The 14,052-nt window shown below is 54.0% G+C and overlaps 1 protein-coding gene across 1 annotated transcript in view; it reads right to left on the minus strand.

Annotated features, from left to right (window-relative positions):
• Positions 1 to 14,052, minus strand: part of Xylt1 (xylosyltransferase 1) — a 95,851-nt gene that overhangs the window by 39,205 nt on the left and 42,594 nt on the right. The window lies entirely within an intron of this gene.

A 14,052-nucleotide genomic window follows, 5' to 3' on the forward strand; every position in this document is an offset into this window, starting at 1 on the left:
CCTGCGTGAGCCCTGGGATTGGCCAGTGTCCAACCTGGCACAACCCAGGCCGCAGCTCCTCATATGTAACTGTTTTTGCTTTTTGTGTTTTGTCTGTTGTGGGGCCTGAACTCGGGGCCTGGGCGCTGTCCCTCAGCTCTTCAGCTCAAGGCTAGCGCTCTACCATTTGAGCCACAGCACCACTTCCAGCTTTGTCTGCTTATGTGGTGCTGAGGAATCGAACCCAGGGCCTCATGCATGCAAGGCAAGCACTCTACCACTGAGCCACCTTCCCAGCCCCTGCTACTGGTTTGTTTGTTTTTTTTTTAAAGCCAGATCCAACACCAGATCCCAGCTGGTAAATGGCTCTAGAAGTAGTCTTGTCTCCTGTGTCTGTCTGTCTCTCTCTCTCCTCCTTCCCTTTAGAAATAAATGCTCCAGAGGAAGAGCTCCAAGAAACCCAGCGTCCTGGCTCGGTGTGGCACAGGGCTGACTCCAGCCAGACCTCTGATGTCTGGCCTTGGCCTGAGCTCCTCTGGGCCGAGCTGCCTTCCTCGTGTGTTCTGTGCTGATAAGATCCAGAATATTGTCAGGACAGTACTGCCATGTGTCCCCAACACCTGAGCATGGAGACCATTTTGCCCAGAGGCCAGGAACTCAGCAGCCAGTCAGCTGTCATCAGAAAGCAAATAGCTGCCAAACAGAGACGACTCCTTCTAGAACAGGTGAAATGAACTCGGGTGATGTCTGCCTAACTCACTGTGACATCTCCCATGGCCTGAGAGAGAAGATCCTTGGGGCTCTGCCCTAACTCACCTTCCATCTTACTCCCTGCCATCTTGCTTTCCCTTCAACAAGCTCCTTCTGCCTCAGGACCTTGTCACAGGCTATTCCTACTAGAGAACCCTCTCCCCAGATCTTACCAGGGCTGGGTCTTCCTGTCATTAATTCGCCGTCCCCACAGAACTGTCCTCGCCTCCTAGCCTTCCATCGTTCACCATACCCGTTTCAATGTTCTGCATAGTATTTAACAGAAGCTGAAACTGGTCGTCTGTTTTCTGGTTTACTGTGTGAATGCCACGCTAGAACCAAACACCACGTTTGCCATCAAGTATGCAACACCAGAAGCATACTTGCCACAGGCCTGCTTCTTGATGAAAAGAAGCGATAGGAGGACCCGCGTTGGCTTGGGCCAATCACGATGCCTTTTACTGAGCACCGACCTGTCCTTGACAGTCACTAGCTCTCATGAATCCTGGGCACAGGGCCGCAGGGTGATGCTGTTATCCCTGTTCTTCACTGAGAAAGCACAGTGTAGACACTACAAAGCATTTGCTCAAGGTTACACGACTTCAGTTAGTGAAGCTGAGATTCAAGCCAGGTCTCATTCCAAAGACAATGTCCTCAACCACAAACACAGACCACATCATCACACTAAGCCACGAGCACAGACTTCATCAGCTTAGAAGGGAAAGTGGGTAACGATGGTGCTTATTAACGAAATATCTCTAAGATAGTTATGGGGTTGAATTTCAAAATGGTCACAGTTATCACAGAATTTCTGTATTAGATGGGAGATGATTCTAGGTGACCAATACTGATACATCTTTTCATCTACCCATATAACCATCTATCCGTCCATCCATCCATCCATCCATCCATCCATCCATCCATCCATCCATCCATCTGTCTGTTCTTCCGTACACCTATCCATCTATCCACCCATCCATCCATCCATTTATCCACACACCCATCCATCCATTCATCGATCCATCTACCTGTCTACCCATCTACCCACCCATCTATGACTCACTCATCCATCTATCCATATCCAACTGCCGATCCACTCAAGCACAGCAAACTACACAAATACACATCCAACAAAATGTCCAACAGCTGACAAAAACCACACACCATCTGATCTTGCCATGCCCTTCAACCATGTCAGCCTCCTGCCACAGTCTCTGGATCAATGAATGAATGAATGAATGGGTTCTGAAGAAGAGTGGCCACCGTGGTCCTGAGGGGTGGATGTTTCCTGAGGGCTCGCTACAAAACATTACCAACCCTGGAGGCTCAGAGAGAGCAACACACTCCCTGGGTCACACAGTGAGGGCAGAGGAGAAGCAGATGATTCAAAGCCATCCTGCTATTTCCACCTGCCCTCTGTAGAGACAGGGACTTGGAGAAGTCTGGTGCGAGGCCCTGAGCCCTGCTTAGCTTTGAAAAGATTTGGACATCGATACTGAGGAAAGCTTCTCCCTTTTTTGGGGGGGGGGAGTACTGGTCCTGGGGCTTGAACTCACGACCTGGGCGCTGTCCCTGATCTTCCTTTGGTCAAGGCTAGTGCTCTACCACTGGAGCCACAATGCTGCGGCCAGCTAGTGGGTGGTCAGTTAGAAATGAGTCTCACCAACTCTCCTGCCTGGGCTGGCTTTGAACTGCGATCGTCAAGATCTCAGCCCTCTCCCCCCCCCCCCCGAGTAACTGAAATTATAGGCGTGAGCCACTGGTGGCTGGTGGAGAAGACTGTTTTGTAAGCTTTCTGGTTTTGGAAAGCAATGTAGGGTCACAGGCAGACACGCCGAGAGCTGTGCTTCTCCTGTGGGGGAGGGCTGGGAGACGGCACTGGGAAATCAGAGGCAGCCACACTAACAAACCACTTCCTCTGTTTACATGAAGGTGTCCTTGGCTCAGACGGTGGCTCTGGACAGCTGCAAAGAACACAGCTCCGCAGCCCAGCTGTTTTAGGGAGGGCTGAGGGGGAGAGAGAATAGCCACGGCCACAGAAAGGCGACACGCACAGAGTGGCTGGCAGGGCCGAGGGGGAGTGAGGCGGGAGGAGGGGAGGCCAGACAGCTGTTCCGAGGACAGAGCAAGGGCTGAGTGTGATCGCAAAGTCACACAGAACTCCGTGAGAAGAAAGGCAGCAAGGAGGCCGAGACTCAGAGGCCCCTACTAAGAAGCAGCCGAGCTGCTGAGCACTGTCCCGCACACTTGTCATCCCGGCCCTAGGGAGGCGGAGGCAAAGAGGCTCCCACGTTGGAGGCCAGCCATGGAGAGACCCTTTCTCAAACCACGGAGGGCTTGGGTTTGTCCCTCGGTGTCAGAGCACTTGGCTAGCGTGTGCAAGGCCCTGCATCCTCAGCCCAGGAGGGGAAAGCGAACATGCAAACAAACAAGAGCAAAAAGAGATAAATAAAAAATAACACCCAACAGATGCGCTGCGCCTGTGCTGGCGGAACTCGATGGCTGTCACCATCACTATTCTAAGAAAGAGGAAAATCTGGCCCCAGACCACCAGTCCGGAGACTCTGGGCTGCAGGGTGGACGCAGATGAGTTGCGACTCCCTGCTGGGCAGGTCTTTAACACAGGGGACTTTCAAACACCGCCACCCAAACACTGCCCAGCTCCTAAAAAAAGCAGCCTGAGCTGAACGCTGTAATCAGATACCTGTGGCACAAAATGGCAAATAAGTGGAGGCATCAGAGTGATTAGAGGCAGGAGAGAGGCCGACTGCACACGAATGTTAACAAGCCAGGTAGGCACGGAGAATAGCAATGCGCTGCTGCTGGCAGGTGCCAGGGCTGAGCCCCGAAGCCAGCGCCAGCTCCCCACGTCACTGGCCGGGCGGTGCTAAGCCTCTTACACCAGCTCTGCGCCCCTCAATCTGCTCTCAGGTCAAATGAGAACGCTGTAATCTCCGGTCTCCAGAGATGGCGGAGATGTGGGTGTTTTGCAGGGTCAGTGCGTGCATGCGTGCATGCGTGTGTGTGTGTGTGTGTGCGTGTGTGTGTGTGTGTGTGTGTGCGTGTGTGTGTGTGTGTGTGTGTGTGTACCACTGTCAGGCCCCTCTGCCATTACAGTTGCTGAGACTTGCTTCCTACCATCAGCCTCTGTCTGAAAATATCACACAGAACATTTTCCAGAAATAGCTTTGAATAATCTGGATTACAGTATGGCTGTCCGCATGGTTCTATTTTTATTACTAATCACTTCTGTCCGTCTGTGGCTGAGGGTGAGTCATACATGCAATGCTCTCGTAGTATACACGTACAGGAGGGAGATGGGAGAGTCGGCCGGCCGTCTCGGTGTGTTCCGCATCCATCCCAGAACTCAACCGACTGTGCACGGAAAGTATTGTAAGAAATGCATCTAGCAGAACACGCTCGGACCCCTTTGTCATCATAATTCGCTGGCGTGTCGACCATCACAACCGGCGGTGGAGCCTTTGGGGTGTACTCGGTCTTATAAATAATCTAGAGGTGAGTGGAAACATCCCAGACAAGGTGGGTCGGCTCTAGGCCGATGCGGTGTGCTCCAGCACGCCCGGTCTGTGGACGCGGAGGGTGACTGTCCAGGTGGGGTGCGGGTTTCAACAACTGTGGGATGCACTGGGATGGGTCCCCGAGGGCGGGGGAGGGGGAGGGTGCTGCCTTTAGGAAGAGGCTCCAGAAGGAGACACAAGTTGCAGAGGTTAAGTTAGGGTATGGTTTCTGGGTAGGCAGCTCCTGTGGCCTTAAGCCAGCTGTGTAAACACTCTGTAAGATGGACAGACACGATCAGAAGCTGCCTCACCTGCGCGGTTGCAGCCAGAACCGAGCCCAGCACCGGGCATGCACGAAGCACTACAGGGGACAGGAGCCGGAGGCTGCTCCGAGTCACCTCCGAGGAGAGCAGGAGGGTCTCTCCATGGCATTGCAGGGCATTTAACACCCCAAGTGCCCCCTCCCCCCTGTCCTAGTAGCCCTCCCCCCCGGAGACCAGCTTGGCTGCTGAGAACCAGCCACTCACTGCTGTGGAAGGCTGGGGGCTCCCTGCCAAGATGGCTGACTTCTTTTCTGGCCGCATGCGCAGCTACTCTTGCAAGAGGACACGGGGGCCGAGCGAAAAGAGGTGTGGCCGACAGATCCGAAGAGTGCAGATCTTGACACTTCACTCACCAACTCCTCGGGCAAGCGAGGAAGCTTCTGGGAGATTCCAGCTCATCCCCAGTGACGAAAGGGTGAGCACCAGCCCCTACCAGCCTGTGGAGTCATGTGTTCAGAAACGGCCGGTAATGGAGCGCACATAGGCCATGCAGGCTGGGGTGGTTTGTAGGGATGGCGGTGAGTGGAGACAGGTCTTTGGGAGTGGGTAAGTGGGTAAATCTGCCCGCGGGGCCCTCTGCTGCGCAGGGAGGGTAGACGGTGGGGCTGAAAGCATTTGCAGGACCGGGACATGAGGCGAGAAGAGGAGACGGTCGACATCGTGGCTGCCATCGTAAACAGTGACTCACACCGTGTTCCCTCCTCAGCCTCTCCAGCCTCCTCCTCCCCCTCCCCAGAGAGCCGCCATGTCACTCAGCATCCACAGAGCCAAGCTGTGTGTCTCAACGCTCAAGAAGTGGGCTCCTTGGTCAAGATCACACCTGCTGGCAGGTGAAGAGTTCAAACCCCTCAGCGGAGTGCCGGTGGCTCACGCCTGTCATCCTAGCTACTCAGGAGGCTGAGATCCGAGGATCACGGTTCAAAGCCAGCCCGGGCAGGAAAGTCTGTGAGACTCTTATCTCCAGTGAACCACCAGAAAACCGGAAGTGGCGCTGTGGCTCAAGTGGTAGAGCGCTTGCCTTGAGCTGAAGAGCTGAGGGACAGCGCCCAGGCCCAGAGTTCAAGCTCTAACCCCTCACTCAGCTGTGCTAGAGAAGGGTGCTCATCTGAGGGGACAGTGAGGATAAATGGGGTCACAGGGCGGAGTGGGGGCCTGCTGGGGTTAGTGCAGGGAGCTAACGGTGACTTTACCCCATGAAGAGACAACAAGAAGGCAGCCATCTGTGAAAGCCAGAAAGAACTGCTCCCAGAGCCAGTAGTCAAGGTGGCAGGATGCACCCTTTGGTCTATGAGCTACAGGTGGGCAGTGGGTAAACCAAAGGCAGCTGCCACAGAGCAGCATGTGCAAAGGCCCTGCGATGAACCACAGCACGGAGGTTCAGAAGAAAGCCAGCGTGGCTGGCACAGAGGCATAGGCACCATTTTAAGGGCTTCAGTGAGTAACAAGGTACAAACCTGTAAGCCAGCTTAGATCCACACAGGAGGGATGAACTGTGCAGAACATATTCTGCAGTCCCCAGGAGAAACTGCCGTGGCTCGTGTCCCCACACAATGCCCCTTGGGGGGGGGACAGGCGGGAGGCAGGGCTCCCCGCACCGGGCTTATCTGTGCTCTCAGCCTTTCTGACCCGGAAGTGGTCTTTTTTTTTTTTCAAGCTCTCCTCCAAGCCTTCCTATCACATGACATTTCCATCTCTGCCTGCCCCTGCCCCCCCCCTTTGAAGAGACTCGAAGGCTCCATAAATACCATCACAGAGACACGCAGCAACTCATCTGTTTTTATTACCAACGGGGCCTGGTGCGGAGGAAACAAGTCTTATTTACTTCTCAGGGTACGGATTTTGACAACAGGTTTATTTTCTCCAACTCTCCAAGGACTAAGTGAGTAGCACTCGAAAGTTAACAGTACATTAATTAATGCCAAAGTGGTGGGAATTTTCCTAATAAAAACCCTCATAGTAATCACATTACGGGCCATTAACGCTGCCTTCCTGATCACCAGCCATAAATACGCGTGGCAGGTGCCGGCTTTGGAAAGGGGTGCATTCCGACAGCGGCGCTGCTTTGCTGGGTTAGTGCTGTCACACCCCGTCTTGGGATGCGGAGGCTGGTTGTTCCAAAGTGCAGTGTTTATGCATCTGGCCTGCACCTGCTGCCTGCGTGTCCTTTTACAAATGGGGAAACCGAGTCACGGAGCGGGAGTGGGACGGGTTGGTTTGCCCCAGGTTAAGCATCTGGGAGGGGACAGAGCTGAGACCTGAGTCCAGGCAGCCCGATTCCAGAATGTTCCTCCATCCTACCACCTCCTGAGCTAGCAAGCTAGCAGTGCTGGCGGGTCTCTGAGGCCCGCCGGCCCCTTGGCCGGGCCTGACGCTGAGCTAGCTGGTGTCCAGGTAGACGGGAGATGAAGGCATGAAAGCGGTACCTGGTTTTCACCCTCAAGGCATGCCGAGGCACCGAAAACCCCCGCCTGGGATTTGTTCTTCTGATGGCCTGCCTGACACTGGTTTGGGAGATCGTGTCTTAAGTTCACAACTCAACATAGCCTGGCCCACCAAAGACACCCTGATTTCTTTTTTGTGGGGGTAGTTACTGGGGATCTGGGGCCAGTGACTCTGGGGCTTCGCGCTTGCTAAAGCAGGTGCTCCACTCTCCGAGCCACGCCTCAATCCTTCTAGCTTTTAGTTTGCTTTTCACGTTAAGAGTCTCATACTCTTGATCAAGCTGCCATCTTAAGACCATGAATTCCCTGCCTCTGCCTCCTGATTAAAGCAGTGCCCAACCACACCCGGTCCGAGAGACCCTGACTTCTCACCCCCGGCTTGGGAACTGCCGGTAAACCTAGGATATTTCTGAGAATATCCTCTTCTAATTAAAGACTTGTATGAACAAAGCCGCTGATGTTGTCCTGGAGAGAGCTTCGGGAAAGGGGGGAGCCTGTTTTTTTTTTAGACAGAAAGGGGTTAAGATGAGCCGTCCAGGAGGCAGGACCATATTCCTGCAGCTTCCGAAGGCCAGTGTCAGTGAGAACCACCTCAATTAAATTAAATTTAGCCAGCTCCAAAAGGAAACACGTGTAATGTTAATTTCATGGGTGTACCAACGTGTAAAACTAACAGATGATACTTCAATGAGAAAGGCAGGGAAATGACATTTGGTTAAACAATGCATCAGTGAGTAGAATTTGTTGAAACTGCCATTTAAAAAAAAAAATTATAAGCACAATGGAAAGTTGAGCAAGCTGTCACCTGGGCCGGGCCAACTCGGTGTCTTTTGATAGGACACGCTCCAAAGGAGTTGTGGGTGGCCTGGGCTGAGACAATTTGAACGAGTCGGTGGGCTTAGGCTAGCGGTGTGCAGATGTTTGGAGCGCTCTCAGCCCTCTGCCGGGGCTGGAAGTGTGTCTTTGCTTGTTGATTTCCTTGTCTTAAACGCCACACAAACGACACAAGACGTGGGGGGGACTCTGGAAAGACGTGACAAGACTGGCGTGCCTTTGTCTTCCTGTCTCCTGGTGCGCAGACTGTGGAATAATGATGGAATATGTTTTCCGCAGAGTGGATAATGCAGACATTCCGTAGCTGCCACCAGAGCAGCTCTGCGGAGCGTTCGTCACCGCCAGCTGCGGGGGTTGGCACCCCCAGGGCACGCCGCTCCCCTGACATTGTTTAGGGGAGTCTCTCCCCTGGGTCCCCCCCCCCCCCGCCCCCTGCTCTTCTCCTTTCCAATAGTACCAGGCCAACAATTAAGGTACGGGAAGCAGATTGGCAGGGGGGAGAAAAGGACTCCAAGAACACATGTCCAGCCTGGCAGGAGTGCGGCATGGAGAAAAGCTGGTATTACTAGACGCTCACACTCTGGCAGGCGTGGTCGGATGATCATAGCTGCTTCATTTAACGTTCCCGCCGCCACTCACCCGCGTGCCTTCCTTGTCCCAGTTTTCCCCAGGAGGAGAGATGGAGGCAGAGGGGTGGGGTAGCACCGCCGAGATGGCACAGCCAAGGGTGAAGTTGGGGGCCAGAACCTCCCCTCCACCCGTCCTCAGTGGACGAGGAATGCAGAGGTTAACACCCGGCCCCTCCAAGCTGCAGGGCTTCAACAACGCACCTTCATTTCTCGCGCCTGCTCCCCTGGGAGGCTGCCCCCGGGGGGACCCAGGCTGCTTCCACCTTGGCTCCTCTCAGTGGAGCCCAACCCCCCTCCCCTGGATGATTTGGGAGGTCCAGAGTCGTCTGAGGTTGTCAAAGCCAAGATGGATTCTCCTGGAATCTACTCCACTTTGGGTCGGAGCCCGGCCTCCAGGGCTGTCAGGCGGTGATATAAACCCAGCCACGCTCCAACAGAGTTGCAGAGCCCGCTGATCACGAATTCAGAGTCCTAGGCTCCTCCGTGGGGACGAGATCTGCAGGTGGCAGCGATGGCTGCTCCTGTGGCCCGCACCCAGGGCCACCTCCCGGGACGGCCAGTTGCAGAGCGACAAGGCACTGATGGATGTCTGTGGCCACAGCTTCTCCATAGCTCTCGGGTCAGCGTGAGGCAGCTGTGCCGGTGGGGGGAAGAGGCTGGCATGTTAAGTGCCTCCCCCCCATCTCTCTCTTGCGAGCTTTGAATTGCAGAGAGAACATATTCCAAGACTAACCTGTCAGCCGCTGACAACTAAATTACTAACCCTGCCTCCCCTGTGCCCCGTCCCTGTCACACGCAGCCACGCTCACAAAGGAGAGCTCTCTGGGGACATGCTCCTGGCATGGGGGAAGGTGACCCGTCTGGCCAGCTAGACGGACGCACAGTCAGAAGGGTCCGGGGGACTTGGGTTTGGCTGAAATAACCCTAAGAGGGGAGGATCGAGGCTGACCACACCAGGACAGCGAGCAGGAAGGGTGGGCGGGTCTCTCTCCTGCCCTTTTCCTTGGCACGCATCAGAACCTACTTTCGCAGCTGGCCGAGACAATGGAGGTGTCAGTGACGGCCGCCTCTTCCGTGGCTCCCTGTCATCTTCCTCCTCTGCTGGGAGCGGGGAGGCAGCAGTAGTTATAAATGGGTGCGGCCATGTCCCAGCCCAACCCGGACTTTCTGGACAGGTGGTGGTGGTGGCAGGGGACTGTGTTTGGCTACCATGCCCTGGTTTGCCAACTGCTGGGTAAAGGGAAGCTCAGCTGACCAAACAGAGCACCCGCCCAGAAAGAGCCACGTGATTTTTGCCCTGCCTAGCCTCACAAGCCACTGGTCCTCCCCGCTCACAGGCGGTGCGGTGAACGCGATGCAGCACGTATGTGTGTCTGCATGTGCATGCGCACGCACGTGTGTGTGTGTGTGCCCGCAGAGGGCGGGCCCACTCCTCCACATTCAACCAGCCACACGTCGGAAGTACATGGAAAACGGATCACGTCTCTTCTGAATGTATTATTCCCTAAACAATGCAGGATGATGACTATGTGCGTCACGTTTCCTTGTGTTGTTAGGTAACGGCGATGCTTTCTGTAACCTGTGATTTAACCCTCTAGGGGAGGAGCCATGCAGGTTATAGGCAAATGCTGTGCCGCTTTATATAAGGGCCTCGAGTATCCCTGCATTTTGCTAGGCACAACAGTTCTGGAATGGGTCTCCCAAGATGAAGGGATCAGTATAGACAGAGGTATGCATATACACGTGTGTGTTGCTATATACACAGAAACATGTGCGCTCCTTCACCTATATTATATGCATGATATAGATATAAAACACATTTGCAAATACACTATACGTTTACAAATATATAATGTATTATGTATCGTATATGTACACATAAAACATTTACAAATGTGTTATGCAGGTAACACACCTTGCTAAAGTGGTCATTTCTCTGTGTCCTTGAAAGTCTCCCCAGTTCCTTAAATACCTGCAGCTTCCTGACCTTTAACCACGGGCTCTGTGAGCTATGTCATTCCCCATTCCTGCTACTTTTTTGCAGGACCAGATCTCTAATTTGCAGGTCCTACTGCTGAAGTATACACGGTCCTTGCTGGAAATGTATTAAAGATTTCAAGACAGCTGAAGGGAAACCCTCAATCCAACATGGGCTCCTCTGAGTAAAAAGTCCTGGAGCTGCTTGGGGTCCCTCCAAGTCCAGGACTCCCTGGACTCCACACACACACTAGCTTGTGTCTTCCATCAGCCAACCAGCTCAGAAAGTTTTGTGACAAAGTTTGTGACAAGTCCGGAAAACTTGCCACCTGCGTGCTGCCTGAAGGGTTCTGAGAATGGTTTTTTTACACATCACAAGAAGCAGCAGAAGAAAATAAGAAACCCAATTTTCTTTTAGTATATTACTTGTCAGACAGCGAAATGGGATATAATTATGGTGTGACATTTCCAACAGCAAATATGTTCCAGTGTAAGCAATTAACACCGGTTCTTTTGGCAGGCTTAAAAAGATTACTCAGAGACTGTGCTAAGTTACAATGCCCCGTGAATAATAAATAATGGAATATCACAGCTAAGTTGCACGCGAGGACTAAAGTTCAAACTTCCTTGATGAAAATGGACCGGGTACTTCGTTAACTCTCTGTCACCGCCACTTGGCATGAGCGGAGGCAGATTATGAGATTTCTGGATTCATCTAAATTACTTATTTACCTTGCTCCTGAGAACGTCAGCCACAAAATAAATAAATACACAACAAGCCCCCCCCCCCTCCCACATACACATAACTGCCTGCATCATGTCAGCGGCTGGGGACCGGCCTCAGGTAGCGGGTTTAGAGGTGACCCGACCTGGATGGACAGGTGGGGATGTGGCTCACGGTTCACACGGCAACGGATCACCTGCAGGACTGACTGGAAGAGCATGGAGTGGGAAGAAGCCACGCCCACCCAGTAGAGGTGTGGTGTGTGTGGAGCTGATGCATGTGCAGTGCCTAGTCCGGTGTTGTCAAAGGCGAGCATTCCAGTAACTCAGCCGCACATCACTGGCAGGACACAGATCCTCCCCTCAGCACTGACACTTGTGGCTGGTGCTGGGGGTGGACTAGGCCTAAGCTTTGTCCTCCTGCCCCATCGAAGGGGCTGAGAAACACCCGTGGGCAGGAGACGTGTAAACCAGCCATGTCAGAGCAAAGCCGCACTTGGCAAAATGGCAGCAGGATGATGGGGCGGGGGGGGGGGGAAGGGGGGTGGATGGTAGGAGAAAAAAATGCTCAAATTTGGGGATTTGTGGGGATGTGAACTCTATGGGAAAGGTGGAGGAGTCGGGACAGGACATCTAACCCAGAATTCTGAGAGGTTCAATGGCTTGCCAATCCAATGAAGTCAGCGATGCTCAGTCCACACTCGGCTCAGCAGGAAGCAATGCAGTGATTGATTAGCACTGTCTGCTTGGGCCCAAGAAGGTAGATGAGAGGCAGGTTGCAATCTGTTGACAGGTTTTGTGGTAGAGGAGTGTTCAGCAGCAGGAGAGAAAGCCATGTTTTTGTTGTGAAGTGGGGCAGAAATAGAGGCGGGAGGAAGACAAGTTGGGAGCAACTGTAAGGGAGAAGCGTGAGAAGTCTTGTGGGGAGAGAGGGTGGCCGGCTGGGAGCTGGGTGGGAGCTGGGTAGGGGAGAGAGTTCAGGTGTGAACTGAGAGCAGGGAATGACTGGACTCCTGGGGATCTGGTTTGAGCCGCGTGGAGGATGGGGACGTTATTCATCAGAAGAGAAAGCTCAGGGGACTAGAGAGACTGGAAGATGGTGGGCTCTTTGCGGGACTGAGAAGATGCCTGTGGGACCCCAAACAGGTTGTTTTGCCTTCAGATCAGGATTCCAGCCTGGTGACTCAGGTGTAGACAGGGTGGCTGGCACACCCAGACACTGAACTGTCTCCAGCTCCCCTGCTCTCCCGGGGCTCCTCGCAAACCCAATTGGAAGTGAGAAGGGCAGCCTGGTCCGCTGGGACGTTCCTGATCTAAAGCTGCTCCTGATTGATGGGCCAGCGAAGGAGGACAGAAGAAAGTCATCACTGAATAATCCTCCGCACATTTCACCGTCAAGCCAGCATTCTGATGATCCTTGTAATCCAATTAGACCATGCGGGGAAGCTATATCTTAATTCCTGACTTCATTGTGACTCTGCCTGGTAGCAGACAAACCTCGTTTTAATAAGGTGTCACCTCCAACACTGGCTGGTGCATACACAATGAGCGCAGGATGGTGATGAAGACTGGAGACGAGGGGAGGGGCTCATTGAGGCTTAGAAAACTTCCTGTCTCCAACAGCCAATGGGTGACTCAGAACCCCATGTCCTCACTACTGAGGCTTCTGATTGGACGAGACCCCATGTCTTCCCTTCTTCCCATCTACTCTGCACCTCCTGACAGTAAAGATGCCCGTCACTTGTAGATGACTGACATTTATTGAGTACACGCCACCCTCCCTTCCTGACACAGTCTGAAGCATTGCTTGACCGTTTGGTCCCTCCAAAATCTCTGGGCTGAATAAGATTCATTGTAGGGACAAGAAAATCATGATTCAGAGAGGTTGAGAGATTCGTTTCAGGCCATACAGCTAGCCAGGGCCAGAGCCGGAGCTCAGAGTCACGCGTGTTTGGCTGCGAAGGCTGGCACTGGGACCCCTGGCACCGTGTGTGCCTTTCTACCTGGGAATAACCAGTCCTAACGTGGGTGGGAGGCCTTCCTGCGGTCCTGCGGGGAGCAGCAGCAGATCTGCGGTCCTCCCTGGCACGCGCCGATTTGGGTTGGCTGCCCTCCCGCTTCTTTGTGCAGCCCCTAGCTGTGTGCCGGCCGGGGTGGCTGCATGGGGCCGTGGTTCAGTCACGAATCAGCAAGAACTCTGACACCCGTGGCCTGTGATCTCACACACAGCACGGACTCGGCCCGAGCCACTCGCGCTGGTGGCTTCCTTCCGTCTTGCTCAGCCCTGCCCTGTGCTGCAGCAAGTTCTCCTATGCCTCTCCCGTGCGCCACCGATTCCATCAGGACTCCCGGGTCCATCAGGACTCCCAGTCCATCAGGACTCCCGGGTCCATCAGGACTCCAGGGTCCGTGTGCTCCGTCTGCCCTCCACGGGCTCCCTCCCCACCTGTGGCCTGCAAGTTGACCCTGAATGGGGTGAGGACCAAGGCACTAGAACTTTCCAACTGCCTCTCCCAACTCCGAAGGACAAAATGGACAAGCAGCTTATCTGGACCTTCCATGCTTCTCCAGTCCAAGGAAGCCACAAGGCCGCTTGTCCCCAGGTCCCCAGACCCAGGAGACAGGTGACCATCAAGGAGAGGGTCTGACCCTCCTGCTAGGGACCAGGGAGTGACACACTGGCCACAGTGGGGAGGGCCTGGGGCAGAAGGAACTGGGGACAGCAGAGCAGCTGGTCCCTGACACACACACACACACCACGCAGCCAGGCTAGCTGCACAGACAGACCTTGCTTCAAAGCAGAGCTCAAGGCCTCCTGTCCCCAGGCTCGCCCAGCCACAGATCAGCTTTTCAAATTTGCTCTGTTCTGCTTTTTTTT

This window comes from Dipodomys spectabilis, unplaced genomic scaffold (assembly GCF_019054845.1).
Source record: "Dipodomys spectabilis isolate Male_0828 unplaced genomic scaffold, ASM1905484v1 ptg000231l, whole genome shotgun sequence".
NCBI lineage: Eukaryota > Metazoa > Chordata > Mammalia > Rodentia > Heteromyidae > Dipodomys > Dipodomys spectabilis.